This window comes from Mastomys coucha, unplaced genomic scaffold, assembly GCF_008632895.1.
Source record: "Mastomys coucha isolate ucsf_1 unplaced genomic scaffold, UCSF_Mcou_1 pScaffold6, whole genome shotgun sequence".
Lineage (NCBI taxonomy): Eukaryota > Metazoa > Chordata > Mammalia > Rodentia > Muridae > Mastomys > Mastomys coucha.
The window spans coordinates 4,630,355-4,651,272 of record NW_022196912.1 but is presented as its reverse complement, the minus strand read 5'-3'; positions in this window follow the sequence as shown (position 1 = coordinate 4,651,272).

The following is a 20,918-nucleotide window of genomic DNA, read 5'->3' as shown; positions in this document are numbered from 1 at the left end:
ACCAGGCTGGCCTCGAACTCAGAAATCAGCCTGCCTCTGCCTCCCAAGTGCCAGGATTAAAGGCGTGCACCACCACCGCCCAGCTCTGTGCTTTGAATCTAACACACACACATATGTGATATATATTTATGAATATACCATATAAACATTTTATATATGTGTAAGCACAATAATTTTTGCATGGTAACAGACATGTAAATTTCTGGGAATTTGACGTACATATAAACCAAAGAAATCTTGGATTTTGTTTTTTGAATCTTAATTAGGATTTATTCCCCATCCACAAAGTGATGTGTACATTGGCAGTGTTGACTGGTTCCCATATAACACACTTAGATTAATCTCTCTTTTGAGTTGCCTATTTAGGGCAAGAGGTCAAATCAGTCATTGTATCTTACCAGGGTAGCATACATGAGAGGCATTTTGCTGGATTAGAAATGGCCACCCCTCCTTACATGTCTTTTGGTCTCTCTAGAGAAGCACATTACAAGTCAGAGAAGGAGCTCATGGGTAGGTTGCACTGTCTTTAGGTGCTGTGCCATTCAGGGTCATAGCTGCTCTAGGGATTTAGGTAGAGAGAGTGTGCCTTTATGCTGCTTGTGGTCCTACGTGCTACAGGGAAGGCAGGGGGAACAGCATGCCCAGGGCCACTGGAAGACCTGCAGGCCAGAATTACCAGCCTTGCCTTTCGCCTTGGTCAACCCACCGGAACGGCTGAGTTAATGGCATGCTCGATGTCCTTAATTGGAGCAGATAATTAGTGAGCTGGCACTGTGCACAGGAAATGTGTTCAGATGGATTTGGCGGAGTAGAGCAGGAAGAAGGGGAGCACCTGATTTCCTCTTGTGCCAAGGAGGGCAGCACAGAGAAGCAGTGTGTTCCATGCGGCATGGCCCAGCACAGCATGAGGCCAGCAAGTGCTGTCAGCCCAGGGTCTTGTTCCCTTCAGGAACCTCAGCACAGCAGGCAGAACAGAGCCAACTGGGTGATGGCTAGGCAAGCAATGGCCAGAAGCCCCAGGGGCAGATCTGGGAGAAGCTGCTTCCTCGCCTTGAGCACACCAGTTAACCTCTTGGTGTCTGCTTCTTTGTTAAAATCCCCAAACATGTTAAAATCTTGCCACACTCTTCCATGCGATCCACAAATGTTGCTTGCATGTCTACACAGTGACATACATACCAGGGTCTGCACCTACAGACAATTTCTGAACCTAGAACATAAGAGTCAAACAAACAAACAAACAAACAAACAAGAATCCATGTTTGCAGGCTCCATGAGCCTTCCCCTTCTTAAGTAACCAGTCACTACTTTCTGCTCAGGTTGGGACGCATGGCCAGAGGGCCCTGTGCTCTGTCCTGACAGTGTCTGTGTGGAGCTGACCATTGCTGGGGCAACAGAAATGTAGCAGCAGCAGCAGAGATGTCCCTTTCTGAGGACAGGATGTGTGCCCAACCCTGTGACTGACAGAGGCACAGTTCCAGCTTCTTTTTGAAACCTTTATTCCTGGAAAAACCTTGTGAACCATGTTGTGAACCAAGTGCAGAAAGGAAGTGAAGGGCCGAGATGGCCACGCCCCAGCCTGCGCCTGCTCTGGAGCTGGAGCTCATTTTTTTCTCTTTCTTATTTTGCTCTGATGTTGGGAACAAACCCAGGGCTTTCTGTTTACTAGGCAAAAACTGTGCTACCTCTAAGCTACCTCTAACCCAGCAGCTCCTTTGTGAACCTTCAGTTTCAGTCATTTCTAGCTTAAATTTGTTTCTTGTTTTGTTTTGACATTTCTTGTTTTTGTTGCATTTTTTAGTTTGGGTTTTTTTTTTTTGTTTGTTTTGTTTTGTTTTGTTTTGAGACAGGGTTTGTTTATGTAGCCCTTGCTTTCCTGGAACTTGATCTGTAGACCAGGCTGGCTTCAGAGATCTACCTGCCTCTGCCTCCTGAGTGCTGGGTTTAAAGGTGTATGCCACCACCATCTGGCTTATTAATTTTTTAAAGTTTTAAATTAAAATTTATTCACCCTCCCCCATGTATGTGTCACATGCATCCTCTAGCATGTGTGTAGCAGTCAGATGACCGAGGGGGGTCTCTGCAGGGGTCAGGTAGAGAAACAAAGCGAGAAGAGAAGAGAATGAAATTCAGTTCAGCTTTGTTAACTGAATCTGCCATCAAGTGATTTATTCTCAACATATTTAAGTCCAGTATTATTTGGGGGAAAAAAGGTTCCTGGTATAATACAATCCCTGGTGCACCCAAGTAGACATAATAAGACTGAAACTCGACTCAGGGTACAAGCCATTTCTTCCAAGAAGGTGGGTTCTTGAGATACGCTCTGGCATGGACTCAGTCATACGGATAGCATAGAGGTCATTTGGGCTATTAGCCACCTCTGGCCCTGGATTAAGAACTTGGTTGAGCCTCTGGCTGTAAGGAACATTTAAACTATTACGTACTGCCATCCTGGTTGTGAGATCTTGGGAACCTGGGCTGTAAGGGTCTTTTTGATTACTAGCCACCTCCAGCCCTAGTTGTGGGAGCTTGCTATAGCCTGGCCCAACAGATAATGAGGATCACGAGGCTATTGATCGCTTCCAATTCTCAGCTTTCTGGATTGAAAAGCAGGTTTTCATCTTTCCCATTGGAAAGACTCCTGTGTGCTTAACATTCCTGGATTTTCTGGGGCTCTGTTCGTGCAAAGGCTTACGTGCTGTGCTCTCCACAGAGGACAACACATAGGACTTGATTCTGTCCTTCTACCATGTGGGTCCTGGAGATTGAACCAAGGTGGCCAGGCTTGGCAGCAATTGCCACCCTTCCAGCAGCCATCTCAGAGACCCATTTCTGTTTTTTGAGACAAGATCTTCCTGTATATCTCTGGCTGGTCTGGAATGCATGATCATCTTGCCTCCGTGTCTCTAATGCCAGGATGGCAGCAGTGTACCATTCATGCCCGGATGGAGCTGCTTATGAAGGCCTCCCCCTGACCGCCAAGAGCCCTGGCCTTGGGTCTGGGGCCTGCTTCCTGTAAGACTTTCCCAGTATGGTAAATGGACAAAGGCAAGAGACAGAGCTGTTTGCCTGTGGGCCAGCTTTTGCTTCCCTGTTTACTGACCTAGCAATGGAGGCATTTTGTAAATGATTTTCTTAAAGGGATTTTTATTTTTAGGACAAATTGTGGGAGCATGCAGAAAGTGCATGTGTAACTTACATTGCTATTATTGTAATTATGTTGCTTTCAGCCCAAGTCTCCTTTATCATGCTCAAATGATCATTTTCTGTTAGCCAAACTGTTTGGCTTATATCTGTCCATCCAGGACCATTGTCATCCATCATAAATATTTAACTGCAGATAGTCGTTTAAAAGGAAACCCCTTTAAGCTCATTTCTTGTGTATAGCTCAGTCTAAATAACAGGGACTGTAATCTCATAAAAGCTAAGTGGAAGGGAATTTGTAAAATTTATTTTGCAAATAAGTAAGGTGTAAAAATCTTATCAAAAAATTCCACAGGGGTGTTGTGGGATTTCTATAAAAACAGCAACTTTTTGGTTCCTAGCTGGCATGTAATAAATGAAGCCACTACAAATTTTATACTTCCAGAAACAGACATGCCCTCAAAGACACATACCCTTCCTCCCTTCCTCCCTCCCTCCCCCCGTCTCTCTGTCTCTCTCTCTCTGTCTCTCTCTCTCTCTCTCTCTCTCTCTCTCTCTCTCTCTCTCTCTCTCTCTCTCTCTCTCTCTCTCTGGCCTATCTCAGAGTCCTACACTAGTGGATCTCTGTGACTCAGGCCCAGGTCCTGAGCTCTCTGCAGCACACCTATCCTAGATCCCTGTGTCTAGTTCTATCTGCTGGTTTGTCCAATGCTGCCTTGGCAGCTGCATCTCTTTGTTTCTTGTTCCACAATAGGTATGTTTACAAGTACTGCTTTCCACAATGTTCTCTTCTTCCCAGAGCTCTCCTTTAACCTTGGAGCCTCCCTGAGTAGCTCGCCTCTGCACTCCACTGTCAGTCTGCCAAGACATCCAGGTGGACTCGGTGATGATCAGAACCTTCTAGCTACACCGCATCTACTACAGCTCACCTCTGAGACTGTCCTAGTCCCCTACTGCCAGACTTCCCTGGAGCCTGGCTTCTACCCCACTGTCTCAGACTCTGCCCTCAGCACTGCAGCAAGTGTGACCCTGTAGCAGGAGTCAGACTCTGTCAGCATTGTCCCAGCTCTGTCCTGAGCAGCTGAAGCAGGGAGCTGATCCCTCACATCCATCCTTCATCTCTGCTCAGAGACTTTGCCCTGGTGCCTGGTGGAATCAGGGAAGCTGCAAGCTAGTGTTTTGATTTCTCTTTTAGAGCCACATTTCCTAGTAGCTGGCCACTCCCACAGTTCCCCACTTCTCTCAGAATAAGCAGACAAGTCTTTGTAACAGCCTAGAAGGCCCGCGGCTCTCTGTCTTCTCTTCTCTCTTCCTTGCCTGGGCCACACTAGTTCCTCCCTTTGCTATTCCTGTTGCTGCACACCCTCTGCTCCCAATGCCCAGGGCCCTGCCCACATGCACCTACACCCCATCTGTGAGTCACTGTTCAAGTGTCACTTTTCTCTTTCCAACTTCCCTGATCCCTTCCCTTTTCTACAGCCAACAAAATTCTGACCTAGTGTAGCAAGCACCACTTGAATACACCTCCAGGACAGCAAGTGTGCGACAGTCCTCTGTACAGCTCCGTCCCATAGCTAAACACAATGTCCCTCAGTAAGCATGTGCCCACTGACTGGGGGCCACATCCGTCCCCATCCTTTTGTAAACTTGCCAAGCTCTTTTTTTGTTATTGTTGGTTTTCTAGACAGGGTTTCTCTGTGTAGCCCTGGCTGTCCTGGAACTCACTCTGTAGCCCAGGATGGCCTGGAACTCAGAAATCCGCCTGCCTCTGCCTCCCAAGTGCTGGGATTAAAGGCATGCACCACCACCGCCTGGCACTTGCCAAGCTCTTAACTTCTCTCCATCATGTGACGCTTCTCACTACCAGACCCCACTGTGGCTACATATGAATTCTTCAGCACCCATCTCAGTGCCCAGTGCACATGACAGCCAGGATTTAAATTTCACATTGATCACTGTCCTCATGATGGCACCATTTGGATGGCCCATGGTGGGCAGGGATCAGGACTTTGAAGAGTGTGGGACAAAAAATGGTGGTCTTCTGTTTTCTCAGCTTTGAACATGTTGGGTATTCTCTCTCTCTCTCTCTCTCTCTCTCTCTGTTTCTCTCTGTCTCTCTCTCTGTCTCTCTGTCTCTGTCTCTGTCTCTCTCTGTCTCTGTCTCTGTCTCTCTCTCCTCTCTTTCTGGATAGGGCTGACCTGGAACTCCCTAGGTAAACAAGGCTGGCCTGGCTGGCCTGAGACTCACAGAGATCCACCTGTCTCTGCCTCCCCAGTGCTCGGATTGCTCCTCCCCCACTCTCCTCAGGAGCACTCCTGTCTCCCTTGCTCCCCAGTGCCTCAGTGGTGAGGAGCTTCCAGAAGGTTTCTTGTTCTCAAATACTTTCTGCATCCCAGCGCTGCATTCCTCTGGGTGTGTTTGCACAGTCTCAGCAGAGCTAATGATGGATGTGGAGGGTAGTTTTAATTTTCAAATGGCTTTATGGGGGCTCAGTGCTTGCCTGGTATAATGATCAGCTCTTGTGATCCCATCACTTCGGGAGGTGGAGGCCGGAGTTCCAGGTCACCCTTAGATATTCTTAGAGATCCAGGCTAGCTGGGCAAATGAGTCTGTATCAAAAAGCAAATGAGTCGTTATGCCCCTTAGAGTCTATCGAGAGTCAGAAGTGTGGAAATGTATGCTAGGAGTCCACAAGGCACTCTTGATCTGAACACACGGGGTCTGAGAGTGTTGGAGGTAGCTGCTTCATAGTGAACACCGGGCAGCCGTCGGTGGGGTGGGGGTGCAGGCTGAGAATCCACACTGACTGAATTGTAGGGATCTCGGGGACAGCGGTCAGACTGAGACAGGCCTTCAGCTTCCCAGCAGCACCCCTTATTTCCAAGGGCTTTCTTGAATGGTTGGGAAATAGCCTAGGCAAATCGCATTGAGAAGGATGCTTCAACTCTCACCCTCCCCTCCAGCTCCTTGCCCTCTAAAAGCCTTGCTTGTGTTTCTGAAGGTGGCCTGGAACTCGCTGGGTTCCAGAAAGAAAAGGCCCAGGGAACAGCAGCGCCTGGTCTGTGACCCTTTACTGCTTGGGGGTCTGTCCATCCCAGTCACAGGGTGCTCCCCGCACCCAACGTTGCCCAGGCCGCCCTGGACAAAGAAAGGACTTGTCTCCTTTCCCAGCCATCACCTGAGGACAAAGGGTCCACACCCTAACTCAGCCGAAAGAGTGCCAAGTGTCCCAACACGCCCTGCAGAAGGACTTACTGATTTTCCAGTTAACGAATTTGCCTAACCTGTTCTGTTCAAACAAGGTAATTGTTTCCTGAAAAAGACTCACGGCTAGTGAGATGAAGTCACTAGAGACGTGTCCAAACAATTGCTACCAGTGGTCATGGGCGTGCCCCAGGATTGGTAACCAATTTCAGGACTGTCACCTCAAGTGGCTGCAAATTTGGTGATGGCGCGCCGCCTGGTGGCAAAATGAGGTTATACCTGGCAGAAAACAGTTTTAGAAAGCTAATGGAACAAGACTTGAAAATAATACCTGGGGAGGGGAGCTGTAAGTTTGTGGGACATTTGTGGTTATTTCTTAATAAATATCTGTTGATTGGGCTGGGGCCAATCAACAGATTGAGTGGTTAGTGGTTGGACTGATGGTTCATGCCTGGCGTCCCACCCAGCTCTTGGACGACAGAGTGAGGGGGAGTCAAGGCTAGTCCAGACCAGCCTGGGATACATGAGACCTTAACTCAAAACCGACCAACAAAGAAAGAAATATAACCCACCAAGTATGTGGATTTTAATAATAAAAATGAATAATCTGCCCAAAGCAGAAGCATAGAAGGGGTCTCTAGTCTGAACGATATTACTGCTACTGAGCTCTCTCCTGTATTCCAAAGACTTTATTTTTATTTATTTATCTTATTTTTAAAAGATTTATTTATTATTATACATAAGTACACTGTAGCTGACTTCAAACGCACCAGAAGAGGATGTCAAATCTCATTAAGGGTGGTTGTGAGCCACCATGTGGTTGCTGGGATTTGAAATCAGGACCTTCAGAAGAGCAGTCAGTGCTCTTACCCACTGAGCCATCTCGCCAGCCCCGAAGACTTTATTTTTTGCTGTGAAATTTTTAGAATATACACCAGAGCAGAGTGAAAATAACTGTTAGGCCTGTGTGTGAGAACATGGAGTTTAGCACACCCCAATTTTACCTCTCCCTTTACCTCGTTTCCTTCTCCCCTGCACAAGTATTATAACCCATGGAGTATTATATTGCTTTACCTTAAGGCTGTGGGAAACATTGTTGGAGTGGAGGGCCTTTCTATAGCATTGCCTTCCATTGCCACATCTAGTACACACAGTCCTTAGAGTGGTCCACTGGTGTTGCACAGTGCTCAACCTGGGATTTTCTTCTAAATGTTTTTCAATTGTTTGTGGATCTCAGAAGTCCACACAACACTGTGTTGCTCTGTCTCTTCGTTCTGTGCCTTGCCTCTCTCTCTCCCCTTTTCTCTTTCACCCATCTTTCCCTTCCTCAAATAACACTCCCCTACATACACTGACATACCCGGCTAGGGTTTGCAGGAAAGCTCAGCAGGTAAAGCCACTCGCTGTCAAGCTTGCTAACCTGAGTTAACCTCCATCACACTGGAGGGCCACATGGTGAGAAGAGAGAACAGACTCAGGCATGATGCCCTCTGACCTCCACATGAGTGCCTATAGCACACACACATGCTCACTCCCACACACAGATACACAAATAAATAATTGCTATAAATTTTTTTATAAACAAATGCATAGTCATTTCAGAAACAGTTGGATGAATTTTGACAAGTGTATTGCAACTGATCTCCTTTCTTCCCAGGCTAAGCAACATGCCCATGACCGCATACAGTGGCCTGTATGCCTCTGAGTGAACACTGTTTTTGGTTCTTTTGCTGTGGGTGTCTTGCCTGGTCTAGATCCCATGTTAAACAGGTAATTACAGAATGCTGTGTGCCACTTGTCACACTCCATGTGATGTTTTGAGTTTCTCTATTCCTTTTAGTGTGAGAGCAGTGTTTTCTGGCATCAACACCATGTAAACCTGTCTTAATCACAGGTAGCAAGGGTAGAGTAGTGTTGGAGGTGTTTTTCTCACCTGTACAAATTGGAGAGGATGCTCAGAGCTGGGAGGTAAGATTCAATGAAGATCCTGGGAAGATAGCTGAGCGACCTTCTGTAACCAGCAGGTGGGAGGAAGTTGTACTGGCTGGTTTTGTACCAACTTGACAGAAGCTAGAGTCATGAGAAAGAAGGGAGCCATGAGTGAGATAATGCCTCCCCAAGACCGGGCTGTGTTGTATTCTGAGTGCCCCAGGGATCACTATGGTTTTAGGGAGTCCTGAGACTTTAAAAGATCATTCTGTAGGGGAGGTTCCACAACCTCTCCTGGATGTGCTGTCCTTTTGTTTTAATCTTAGCCATTCTCATGGGTGTAAGGTGGAACCTCAGAGTCATTTTGATTTGCATTAAGTGATTCTTGGACATTCAAGATTCATCTGTTGAGAATTCTCTGTTTAGCTCTGTATCCCACTTTTAAATTGGGTTATATGGATTGTTGGTGTTGTTTTCTTTATGTATTTTGGATATTAGCCCTCTGTCAGATGTAGGGTTAGTGAAGACCTTTTCTCCATCTGTGTAGGCTGTTGTTTTGTCCTGATGATGGTCTCCTTTGACATTCAGAAGCTTTTCAGTTTCATGAAGTCCCATTTATTGATCTTGACCATAGTGTCTGAGCCATTGGCATTCTATTCAGGAAGTTGTCTCCTGCACCAACTCAAAAGCCAAGGGAAGGAGATGCAGATACTTACACCCAAACAGTAGATGGAGCTTGGGGAGTCTTATGGAAGAGTTGAGAGAAAGATTGAGGAACCCAAAGAGGACAGAGACTCCACAGGAAGATCAACAGAGTCAACTAACCTGGATTCTTGGGAGCTTCCAGAGATGGAATCAGCAGCCAAAGAGTGAGAGCACAGGCTGGACCTGCACATATGTAGCAAATGAGCCACCTGGTCTTCATGTGGGTCCTCCAAACAGTGGGGAGTCTGTCCCTGAGCCTGTTGCCTACCTGCCTGCCTGTGGATCCCACATCCCTAAATGGACAGCTTTGTCTGGCCTCAGTTGTCCTACGGCAACTTGTGTAGAGTGGAGGGTAGGGTATGTAGGTGTGAGGGTATGGGGGTTTGACACTCAAAAGGGGTCTTCCCCTTCTATGGGGGAGGTCTTACATGAGGGGCTACTGGGAGTATTGTGTTGTGAGTAAATAAATACTTTTAATTTAAAAAAAAAAGTCATTCTATGGCCAGCCTGATGGACCAGTGGAAAAGAGCAGCTGCTACGAAGGCTGATGACCTGAGCTCGATCCTTGGGACCCACATAGTAGATGGAAAAAACTGACTCTGAAAAGATATCTCCTGATCTTCATACACACAAGAAACATACATATATATACACACACACACACACATATGCCATACACGTACATACACATATGCACATAGACATATTACACACAAACACATACACATATATTCAGACAGATACATACATGCACATACTCACAGATACATACATACACACATATAAAACACATATACACAAAACATACATACATATACTTACACATATGCTGTGATATACAAATGACCCCACCATAAATAAATAAATAAATAAGTAAAATAATAAATTTATAAAGGTCTTCCTGGTACCATGTGAGAAAGGGTTGTAGCTGGGCAAGCACTGGGAGCAGGGACCAGTTAATGGAGAAACCTTTTTAGAAATCTAAGAAGTGGGGCTGGTGAGATGGCTTAGCAGGTAAGAGCACCGATTGCTCTTCCAAAGGTCATGAGTTCAAATTCCAGCAACCACATGGTGGCTCACAAACATCTGTAATGAGATCTGACGCCCTCTTCTGGTGTGTCTGAAGACAGTTATAGTGTACTTATAATAAATAAATAAATAAATAATCTTTTTTTTTTTTTTTTTTAAAGAAGTCTAAGAAGAGATGTTGAGAGTGGAGATGGGAAAATCTAGCTGTGGACAGATTTGGGTCCTGCTTATGGATGGAGTTGGGTCTTCCATGAAATTCTAGGCTGTAGAAATAAATAAACTTTGTGTACATGCATCCTGGTGAATTATTCAGGCTTTTCTGTGAATTAATTTCTAAGCCTTAAACTAGATCCATTCCCTGGCTAGCTCTTAACTACATTAACCTGCTTATACTGTTCTATGTCTGCCACATGATGGTTACCTCTCTTCAGTTTCATATGTTCAACACCCTTGACAGCTTGGTGGTATATCTCTCACTTGTCTTTTTCTCAGAATTCCTCTCTCTCTGCCAGATGTCCCACCTTATAATCCTGCCTCGGCGTATTGGTCATCAGGTTTTTGTTGATAGATGATGCTTTTACATCCCTACATCTCCCCCTCTTAGTCCAATGAAAGGCTCTTTCTTTAACATCAATAAACTGTATACAGTAAGAACAATTATGGAAACTATCAGTAAGAATTACATTCAAAATGTCAATCCATTTGTATTTGTCAACCTTGGAGAAAGTATTCTATTATTCATTCTATTTTGGTGAGCCCAAAGTTCTGTAGTTGCATTACCAACCTAAAAATACCTTTTTATACTTTTAACATTTTCTTAAATCCTAAACAACTTAAGCTTAATTGTGAGACTCTAACTATCTAGTCTTCAACCTCACCAGAGACATGAGAAGGATAGAGATTACCTGAGTGAATAGAAAGAGCAGAGAAAGCAGCTTCCAAAAGTAAGAAATGACAGAGCCCGCTGATTGACTGGACAGTCACCTGAGATTTCTTTGTGGCCTTCTGGCTCAGGATATGATAGATCTTTATGTGAAGCAGGAGTTACAAAGGACTTGCCTATCTTGTCCCTGCAAAGATTGGAAATTGACTCCTTTCATGTCCTGCCTGTCCATTTTGGAAAGCATGCTGTCTGTAGTTGAGGAAAGGGCAGTTTGTTGCCCTTTTCCCATAATGCTAGATAGGAGAGAGAGAAGGATAGAGGAAAGAGAGAGGGAGAGAGATCCCGGAGTCTAACCTCCTTTATGTTGTCTCCTCACTGACTAAGACCATCAACAACTTGTGACCAGCTTCCCTAAATGACAACAAACTTCTATCACCCATTGAATAACTGAAAACCACCCATCCCATTTTGGAGGAATGGGGTGTCATTCTGTTAAAATTACTTCCTGCTTTCTGGGGACAACAGCATCTTTTGGGGATCCATAGGAAGATTGAGATAATGGCCAAGTCCTGGGAAAACTGGCTGTAACATTTGCTGTCCAGCTTCTGTGTGATGGGAAAATGTAGGACTTAACTGAAGTTCTGGCTGGAAAAGTCCATAAGCCTGGATGGTTGCAGCTAGCCATATAGAAGTCCTGGATGAAGACTTTTGAGGAAACAGCAATAGAGGGATTCTGAGATTGAGTCACCTGAGCTACTTGTCTTGTCTTCTTTGGTGCCTGGTCCTTTTGTTCTGTAAACATGTAAACTTCCACAAGTAATAAACATCTCTGCATCAACACAGGTATGGAGTGTGCAATGTGTACAATTCAGCTGAAGATGATTCTTTGCTCTATGTTCAAACAGGAAAAAGGCATCAAGCTTTAGAAGTCCATTTGGGTGGTATATCCAAACCATATGAAAGGATGCCATGATAAGTCCTAAGGACTCTGTAGCCAACATGATTTATTGACTATGCATAACAGAAGTCCTGGCTGGAGGCGTTCATGTCTCACCCAGTTTCAGAGCTGTTCCCATGTAGTGGGCCCATCAGAGTATACCATACCTGTTTGCTATTGTTCTTGTTTTCTTCCTTCGTGTAACTGCTGCCAAGCTTTTAAGGAGGTCTCTGCTGGTCAAATCTAATCTTGATTAATTTTGATGGAATCCATAGTTTTTCTTCTTCTGTTGAAACAAAGACAAAACCTCTCCCCCAAAGCAACACATTTTCTTCACTCCTTCCTGAAGTTCAGATGTCCTTAAAATAGATGAACTATTCTAATCCAGAAGTTTTCCCTCTATAATCCAATGTCTCACAGCAGCAGCTGTTACTCTTTTTTCATTAGCATTACAAAATTTAAAGTTAATGAAGTGTTATATAATCTATCTCTGGGTGGGATCTTTGTTACTCCTTTTTGTTTACTAAGCATCTTTTTAAAATTACTGTTAGGTCTCCCTACAATTGCTTGTCCTATAGGGTTATGTAGTATACCTGTAATATATTTTATATTTCAATATGCAAAAATTATTTTATTTTACTAGAGATATATGCTGGAGTATTGTCAGACTTACTTTGTACAGGTAAGCCCATAATAGTCAGAGCTTCTAAGAAATGTGTAATTACAAAATCAGCCTTTTCAGAAGCAGTTGCCCATTGAAATCCTGAATATGTCTATGGCATGGTGCACATACTTTAATTTCCCAAACTCCACAAAATGAAACACATCCATTTGCCAAATTTCATGTCTTTCAATACCTTTTAGGTTACTCCCTGTAGGTAATGGGGTTTGGTTATATAAAGAACAGGTAGGAAGGACATTTCTTTATAATTCCCTTTGCTTGTTGAGAAGTGATAGAAAATTTTTTCTTCAGATCTTTGTTGTTAACATTGTATTTTTTAATGAAATTCTGAAGCTTCTACCACATTTTTTATTAATAGCTGATCAATTTCACCATTACCTTGTGCTAGAGGACCTGGTAGATCCATAAGGGATCTATTTTGTGTTATATACAATGGGTGATTTCTATTTCTGATTACCTGTAGTTGAATAAACAGTGAAGTTAATTCTGAACCATTCTGAATAAATTCAGCAGTCTCTATATGCAAAACAATTCTTTCTACATAGTGAGAGTCAGTGACTATATTAAGAGATTCAGAAAAATCTAATAATACCATAAAAATGGCAAATAGCTTTGATTTTTGTACTGAATAATGTGAGCCCTGAGCTACTTTACTTATTTTTTTCTAGTTTCCAATGTGCTTCTCCTGACTTATTTGTGTCAATATACAATGTAGAGGCTGCAGAAATAGTTGTCCCTTTACTATATGAAGGTGAAGCCAACTAGTTCTTTTTATAAACTGAAGTCGCTGCTTTTGGGGTGTTTGTTGTTCATTTCTTCCCCCCAAATTACTGAAAACTCTCTGCTAATATTAATTTTCTGCCCATAATAGAACAATTTCAGCATTAGTAAAAGGTATTGCAATTTCTGCTGGGTCTATTCCTACTAATTGATGAGTATCATTTTTCCTTTTAGAATCAATTAAAAAAAACTTTTCTACATAGATCTTTAATTTTTTATTATGTTTATATATTAAAAATATCCATTCTAATATATTATCTTCTTTCTGCAGAAAAATTCCTGTGGATGAATGAGTAGAAGGCAAAATAACTAAAACACAAGCCAACTTTAGACCCACTTGTACTTCTGTAGTTTCTTTTCTACCTGAGCCAATTCTCTCTCAGCCTCAGCTGATAATTTTCTTGGACTGTTTAGGTCCTTATTAATTAATTTGTAAGGTTATAAGGTTTGAAATAAATTACTTAGTTCTTGAGTAGTTAATCCAATTATGAATTTTAGCCAATTAATGTCTCCCAATAATAATTTTTGGAAATCATTAATAGCACATTGTAAATGATTCAGATCATCCCTGTTGTTCAACCTTGTCCCAAGTATTTAAAGCTACTGTATTGATATTATTCTAGGAGGCATCATCAAGGGGTAATCTGTCTTCTCTCTCTCTCTCTCTCTCTCTCTCTCTCTCTCTCTCTCTCTCTCTCTCTCTCTGTTTTTTTGAGACAGGGTTTCTCTGTATAGCTTTGGCTGTCCTAGAACTCACTCCGTAGACCAGGCTGACCTCGAACTCAGAAATCTGCCTACCTCTGCCTCCCAAGTGCTGGGATTAAAGGTGTGCGCCACCACTGCCCAGCTTTAGTTTTTTTTTTTAAAACAGATACAGACTGCCTTTTTGCAGTTTGTCAGAAGGTAGTGCTGTAGGCTTTAGATTGCATTCATCTGAAAGTTCTTCATGATTCAAAGAATTGTCTACATTTTGTCCTTTTGTTTATAATTTAGCAAGGATTTTTTTCAGTCCTCTTCTTATCTAAGTCTGCTTTTTCTTCTGATCTTTCTTAAAATGGATATATAAAAATTGTAATTATTATTGAAAATAAAATTACTTGTACGCTGATAAGTGAAACAAAATTATACAGGATCCAGATGCCCTCTGTCATTGCATTTCCCTCCATTTTTAACACAGAAAATACTCTCTTTAATCGCTAACTCTCTCCTTGAGGGCTTCCCAAGTGTCTTCTCAAGTCTGTTGACTTTTTTTTTTTCAGCTTTCCAGCTGGTGTCCGCCAACTCTCTGCCCTCCCCCTCCCCCGCTTCGGAGGGTGCTAGCCCACTGTACAGGTTGCTGGCTCCTGGCTGCACCCTTTTCTTGCTGCCCAACTATGGGCAGCTGCAGACTTTTTCTATATGGACCCGAATTGAGTTGTAGTTTTCCCATGGGCTGGCTAACTCTGTCTAGCTCGCTCTTCAACGTTTTTCTGGAACTGTGGTGCTATGCTTGGGAGAAGGAACAGCTACTTTGCCCGGAAGCTCTGATAGAAGAGCCAGCTTTCCTTTTCAACAGGGGCTTTAAGAAGGAACTGCACTCCTACTGTGTCTCGGTGCCCACCCCCTCCCCGTCCCTTCCCCCCTCCTCGCCCCATTCCCTCTTAGGTTAGGAAACCACCTTCCACCCAGGAATCTAAGAGCCCCATGTTGGGTGCCATTGTAAATTGGTGGGGGCTTTTCTTTGTGTCCTGAATAATCACATGCACTCTTATTTACTTATGAATTAATGGCTAACTCTTAAGCCAGGCTTGTTTCCTAGTTAGCTCTTAACTTGTATTAACCCTTTATACTATTCAGTGTTTGCCACAAGGGTTTCTGCTCTTCCATCTCATACATCCAGCTTCCTTGCAGCTTGGTGGCAAGTCTCCCACCTGACTGTTTCTCAGAGTTCCTCTCTCTCTGCCAGATGTCCCACCTTCTGATCCTCCCTCAGTTTATTGGCCATTAGCTTTTTATTGACGGGCGATTATCCCTATATATCCTTTTCCTTTCTTTAATAATTGTATTTATTTACTCATTTATTTGTGCATATGTCTGTGAGCTGGGCATGTCCATAATACAGTGCCAATGTGGAAATGAGAGCACGACATTTGGGATGTGGGTTTTCTGCCCCCAGCATAAGGCAAAGTCTCCCTTGCATCTTCAGTGCACTGCACTCAAGCCTTGGGACGTCTGGAGTGTCCCAGCACACTCGGCTTCTAAGAGCAGTTTAAATGGGCTCCTGGGTCCAAATCCAGTCATCAGGCTTGCAAAGAAAGGGCTTTCACCAACTGAGCAGTCACCTCAGCCAGATTTTTTTTTGTTTTCTGTGTGATTATCTTTCCTTCTCTTAGAAAAGGGAAGATGGTTGGTTCTTGATAGTAGAAAGTGAAGAGCAAGATGATAGACTGACCCATAATAAAGTTAACAAAAAGAAATGAATAAATAAATAAATCGCCATGTTACTCTGAAGAATTTTCTGTGCAAAAATCTCCACTGAACTCATGGCAATCACTATTGATTCAATAATCAGGATTTTCCAGAACGAAACCAGAGTCAAGGGCATGAAGGAGGAGGGAACAGCAAAAGACCATCTGCAATGACCTTCAAGTGGGTAGAGTGGGGAAGGGAAAGAAATGTTCTGTGTTTGCAGGAGTGTGATACAACTGAGTTCTTTTTGATGATGTGCAGTCCTGCATGCCCCTCCAGGTGCTAAAGGGCCAAAATAAAGTTTCCATGATTGTCATAGTATGAATATGTTTGGCCTAGGGCGTGGCATTATTTAGAGATGTGGCCTTGTTGGAGGTGTGCTACTGTGGGTGTGGCCTTTAAGATCTTCATCCTAGCTGCCTGGAAGTCAGTTTTCCACTAGCAGCCTTCAGATGAAGACATAGAACTCTCAGCTCCTCCTGCACCATGCCTGCCTGGATGCTGCCATGCTCCCACCTTGATGATAATGGACTGAACCTCTGAACCTGCTTTGTCCCAGGCTGGCCTTGAACTCAAAGATCTCTTTGGTTTTGTCTCCTGGGATTAAAGGTGTGTACCACCTAGTTCTAAAACTTAGCTGGGTAGGATCTTGCCCCCAAATCCCTTAATCTGTTAATCTCCTAGAACATAGGATTCAGTTTTACTTCACTTCCTGGTGCCCCTTTAATACTTGAACCATATATTTTATATTTTTTCCTTTCTAAGCTTGCTACACTTGTTCAAAACACTCTTCATGAGATTCAACCAGAGAACGAGTGTCTGCTGAGCTTTTTTGAGACTTCCTTTGTCAATGCAATTAATATAAGTTCTTTACCTTAGACTTGGATAGACTCTTCAGACAAGGGCAAAAAGTAGCCACATTCTTCACCAAAAAAACCATAAAAACAGTCTCTAGGCCACATTCTGAAATTCTTCTCTACTGAAACCTCTTGGGCCAGTTCTGCATAGTTCAAATCACACTCAGCAACAAAGTCTTCCATATTACTACCTGGACAAACCATTAAGTCCAACTTAAAGCCTTCTACTGCTTTCCAAAGTCCCCAAATCCACATTTCTCCAAACAGAAGCATGGTCAGGTCTGTCACAGCAATATTCCAGTCCCTGGTACCAATTTTTGTCTTAGTTAGGGATTTACTGCTGTGAACAGACACAATGACCAAAACAACTCTTATGAAGGACAACATTAAATTGGAGCTGGCTTACAGGTTCAGAGATTCAGTCCATTATCATCAAGGTGGGAGCATGGCAGCATCCAGGCAGGCATGGTGCAGGAGGAGCTGAGAGTTCTACATCTTCATCTGAAGGCTGCTAGTGGAAAACTGACTTCGAGGCAACTAGGATGAAGGTCTTAAAGGCCACACCCACAGTAGCACACCTCCCACAAGGCCGAATAGTATCACTCCCTGGGCCAAGTACATTCAAACCATGGTACTGGTTATGGATCTTTGTTGCTTTATTGGGGGGCCACAGGAGTGAACCCAGCATGATAGAGAACACAGGGCAAGGAACACACGCTAGTAACTTCACAATTCTACAGTGGTAAAAGACATCTACAAAAAGACACTAGAAGAAAGGTAGGGAGGTGATGTGGAGGTGGTAGGGACCAGGGAAGGAATTGCCAGAAAGGGAAAAGATACTCACTGGGTCACAGGTGCTAGGGGAACCAACTGAACCCAGACCTACTGAGGCTCAGTGCAGAGAAGCCCAGGAGCTAGGGGCTTTTCTTAGGGGAACAGGAATCCACTTTTACTCTATGAAGCTAGAAGGAGGAGGAAAGGGGCCTGGAGTGAGGGTGCACAGATGAGGAGACTGGCCTGTTTTGCAGCAGCCCAGTAGCCTCTGATGAAACCTCAAGATTGGTTCTCATGGTGGAGCTGTGGCTCAAGGCCATACTAGCCTGACTTGGAGAGCTGCATAGAGACAGAAACCTGTGTCCTGTCACACCGGCAGAAAGCAAGAAGTGCAGTTCATAGGCAGTTAAGAAAATGAATAAACCAAAGATAACCGTAAGTACAGGAAACGGTGCTAAACAAGAACCATTAGAGAAGTGCAAATTAAGGCCAGAATGAGATACTGCTTTTTAATAATTTGGACAAATTGGACAAGAAATATAGATAATGACAAATGTTCATAAGGATGCAGAGAATTAAAACATTGTGCGACCCACAGGAAAACACTGTGGAAAATAGGAAGGTTGGCTCTAAAAGCTAGAGCATAAAGTTACCAACATGACCCAGAAACAAATTTCTGGGTTTCTCTACAGCAGGGTGGAAACAGGGATTCGAACAGATATCCATGCATCTGTGTTCATTGACTTTATCTACAACATCCCGAAGTGCACACAAACCAGATGCTCAGATATCCATGCATCTGTGTTCATTGACTTTATCTACAACATCCCGAAGTGCACACAAAACAGATGCTCAGTAATGGATTATTTTATTTTGCAGTACTAGGGCTTGAACATAAGGCATTGAGAAGCTGAGGCAGGAGTGTTCTGAGTTTAAGGATAGCCTGGAATAAAAGTAAGACACTGTCTCAGAAATAAACAAATTGGATTAGGAGAGTGTGCTATATAACAAAAGGCATATTAGCTAGCTTCTTTTTTTTTTTTCCAAAGACCTCTACAATGAAAACTTTTTAAAAATTTTTATTTTATTTTATAAAAGATTTATTTATTTATTTTATGTATATGAATACACACTGTAGCTGTACAGATAGTTGTGAGCCTTCATCTGATTGTTGGGAATTGACTTTTAGGACCTCTGCTCCCTCCAGTTGGCCCTGCTCACTCAGGCCCAAAGATTTATTTATTATTATATGTAAGTACACTGTAGCTGCCTTCAGACACACCAGAAGAGGGTGTCAGATCTCATTATGGATGGTTGTGAGCCACCATGTGGTTGCTGGGATTTGAACTCAGGACCTTTGGAAGAGCAGTTGGTGCTCTTGCCGGATGAGCCATCTCACCAGCCTGCTAGCTGTCTTTCTTAATCTTTCCCTGCTGTTTTCTGATTGCCTGCTTTGGAGGGAGAAGTGCTTTCAAGTCTGAATGAAGATTTTGCTTTTCAAACACAGGCAAACATAGGAAACTTCCCACAACTAAGACAACACAGGTGGATTCTACTCTACCATGAAATAACATTCAGCCAGAGGCTCACAGTGTTTCTCACGTAATTGCTTGTCTATATAATCAAGAAAAGTTCTACAGTGTTGTTAATCTATACTCAGTTGAATCAGTTCATACACACAGTAGATATATCTTACACATTGCTGCAAGCATTATCGTACAAATAGCATTACTCCTGGGGAAAATTCAGAGGTTCTTCCAGTATCTGGTTACATTTTTCTTAACCATTCCATACATAACCACATTTTAAGTGTACTTTGGTTAAAGGCATGTTATTTGATAGATATTTTTTGCTTCATTAATTTCAAACCAGTGGTTAACAGCTCTGTGCTTCTTTCTTTTTTCCTTCTTTATTTCTCTCTCTCTTTCTTTCTCTCTCTTACTGTCTGTCTGTCTGTCTGTCTTTTTGAGGCAAGGTCTCTCTATGTAAGTGTGTCTATCCTAGAACTCAATAGGTAGACCAGGTTGGCCTCAAACTCACAGAGATCCTCCTGCTTCAGTCTCCAAAGTGCTGAGATTAAAGGCATGCATCACCACATTCAACCAGCATTCTGGATTAAAGCCTAACAACACTTGTCATGCATTTGATCTTCATAAAGCTGAAACTAGCCTTTTTAAATTAAGGAACGTTGTCAAGGGCCTCAACAACTTCACCATTGTGCTTGGGGCCATTTGAAATAACAAACTTTTCAACAAAATAATGCAAAGTATTCACCTAGTATCATCTTGTGGGATATCAGTTGGGAACACAGGCTTTGGGTAAGTCAGATCTTTGCTACACTGTGCATGCTTGCAGATGTTCCAGTAAGTATTGTATTTGAGTTATGCACACATTTAATGCAAATTTGCAGATTCATTTTGTTGATAATGAGTACTGACCATGAACACAGCATGTCAGAGTCAGCAACAACCAACTTTTGTTCCATTTCTATGAATTTTTAGAGATCTGTGCACTCCTTATTAGGTTTGATAACCAACAGAATGGTATTGTATTTTACCTATTTAAATTTTTATTGTGTATGTGTATGTGTGTGTGTGTGTCATAGTTTATGTGCAGAAGTCCAAGGTCACCTTGCAGGAGTCAGCTCTCTCTTACTATGTATTTCCTGGAACTGAAATCAGTCATCAGTCTCTATGGCAGGCACTGTCTAAGCCACTTTGCCAGCCAGAACATTTAAATTCAATCTTCACAATATTTCAATCTCAACAATCTAGAGTTTCCCCCCAAATTACGGGTCATTAAAGTCCACTTGCCAATATATTTTTTTCCCATGTCTCAGCCATCCTTTGAAATAGTAAAACATGTGGATATGACCTTTTTTTTTTTTTTTTAATTGATTTGTAGGAGCTCTTTACAGATTTGGATAAGAGCCTGCTGTTGGGAACATATGATGCTATTAGCTTTTTCCCCTTTGTGGCTTGCCTTTTTAATATTGGTTGAGAATGAAAATCTTAATTTTAACTTACTCATATTTACCAACTAGAGGTTTATAACAATGTGTCTGATCAAACAACCAGCCAGTCAAAATAAATTTCTAATTCAGTAATATGAATTTATACAGACTCTCTGGCTAAAGTTGTACATTCTTTCTTTGGAATGTTATTTCTGGAATGACTTTTTAAAACAATAAAAAAATTTCCATTCCCATTCAAACCATGAAAATGGATTACAATATTTAATTCTGCCACTTGGTGGTGCTACAGAAAAGTAACACTACTCTTAGGAACTATTATTCTGAAAGTTTGGATGGCATACTTGTTTATTAGCAAGTCAAAAGTGCACAGTTTTAATTTGTACAGAAAGTGATACAGGCTGAGCTCTTTGCTGAACAATTCCTGAATTGCTCCCAGATAAAAGAGAAGCTAGGCTAGCACAGCTTTCCTTTTGATTATAGCTCTAAATAATCTACAGCGCTGACCTAGCATTCCCAGATGTATTTCCTCCATAATAAATGTAATAATATTTACTTTTAAAACCCTAAAGAA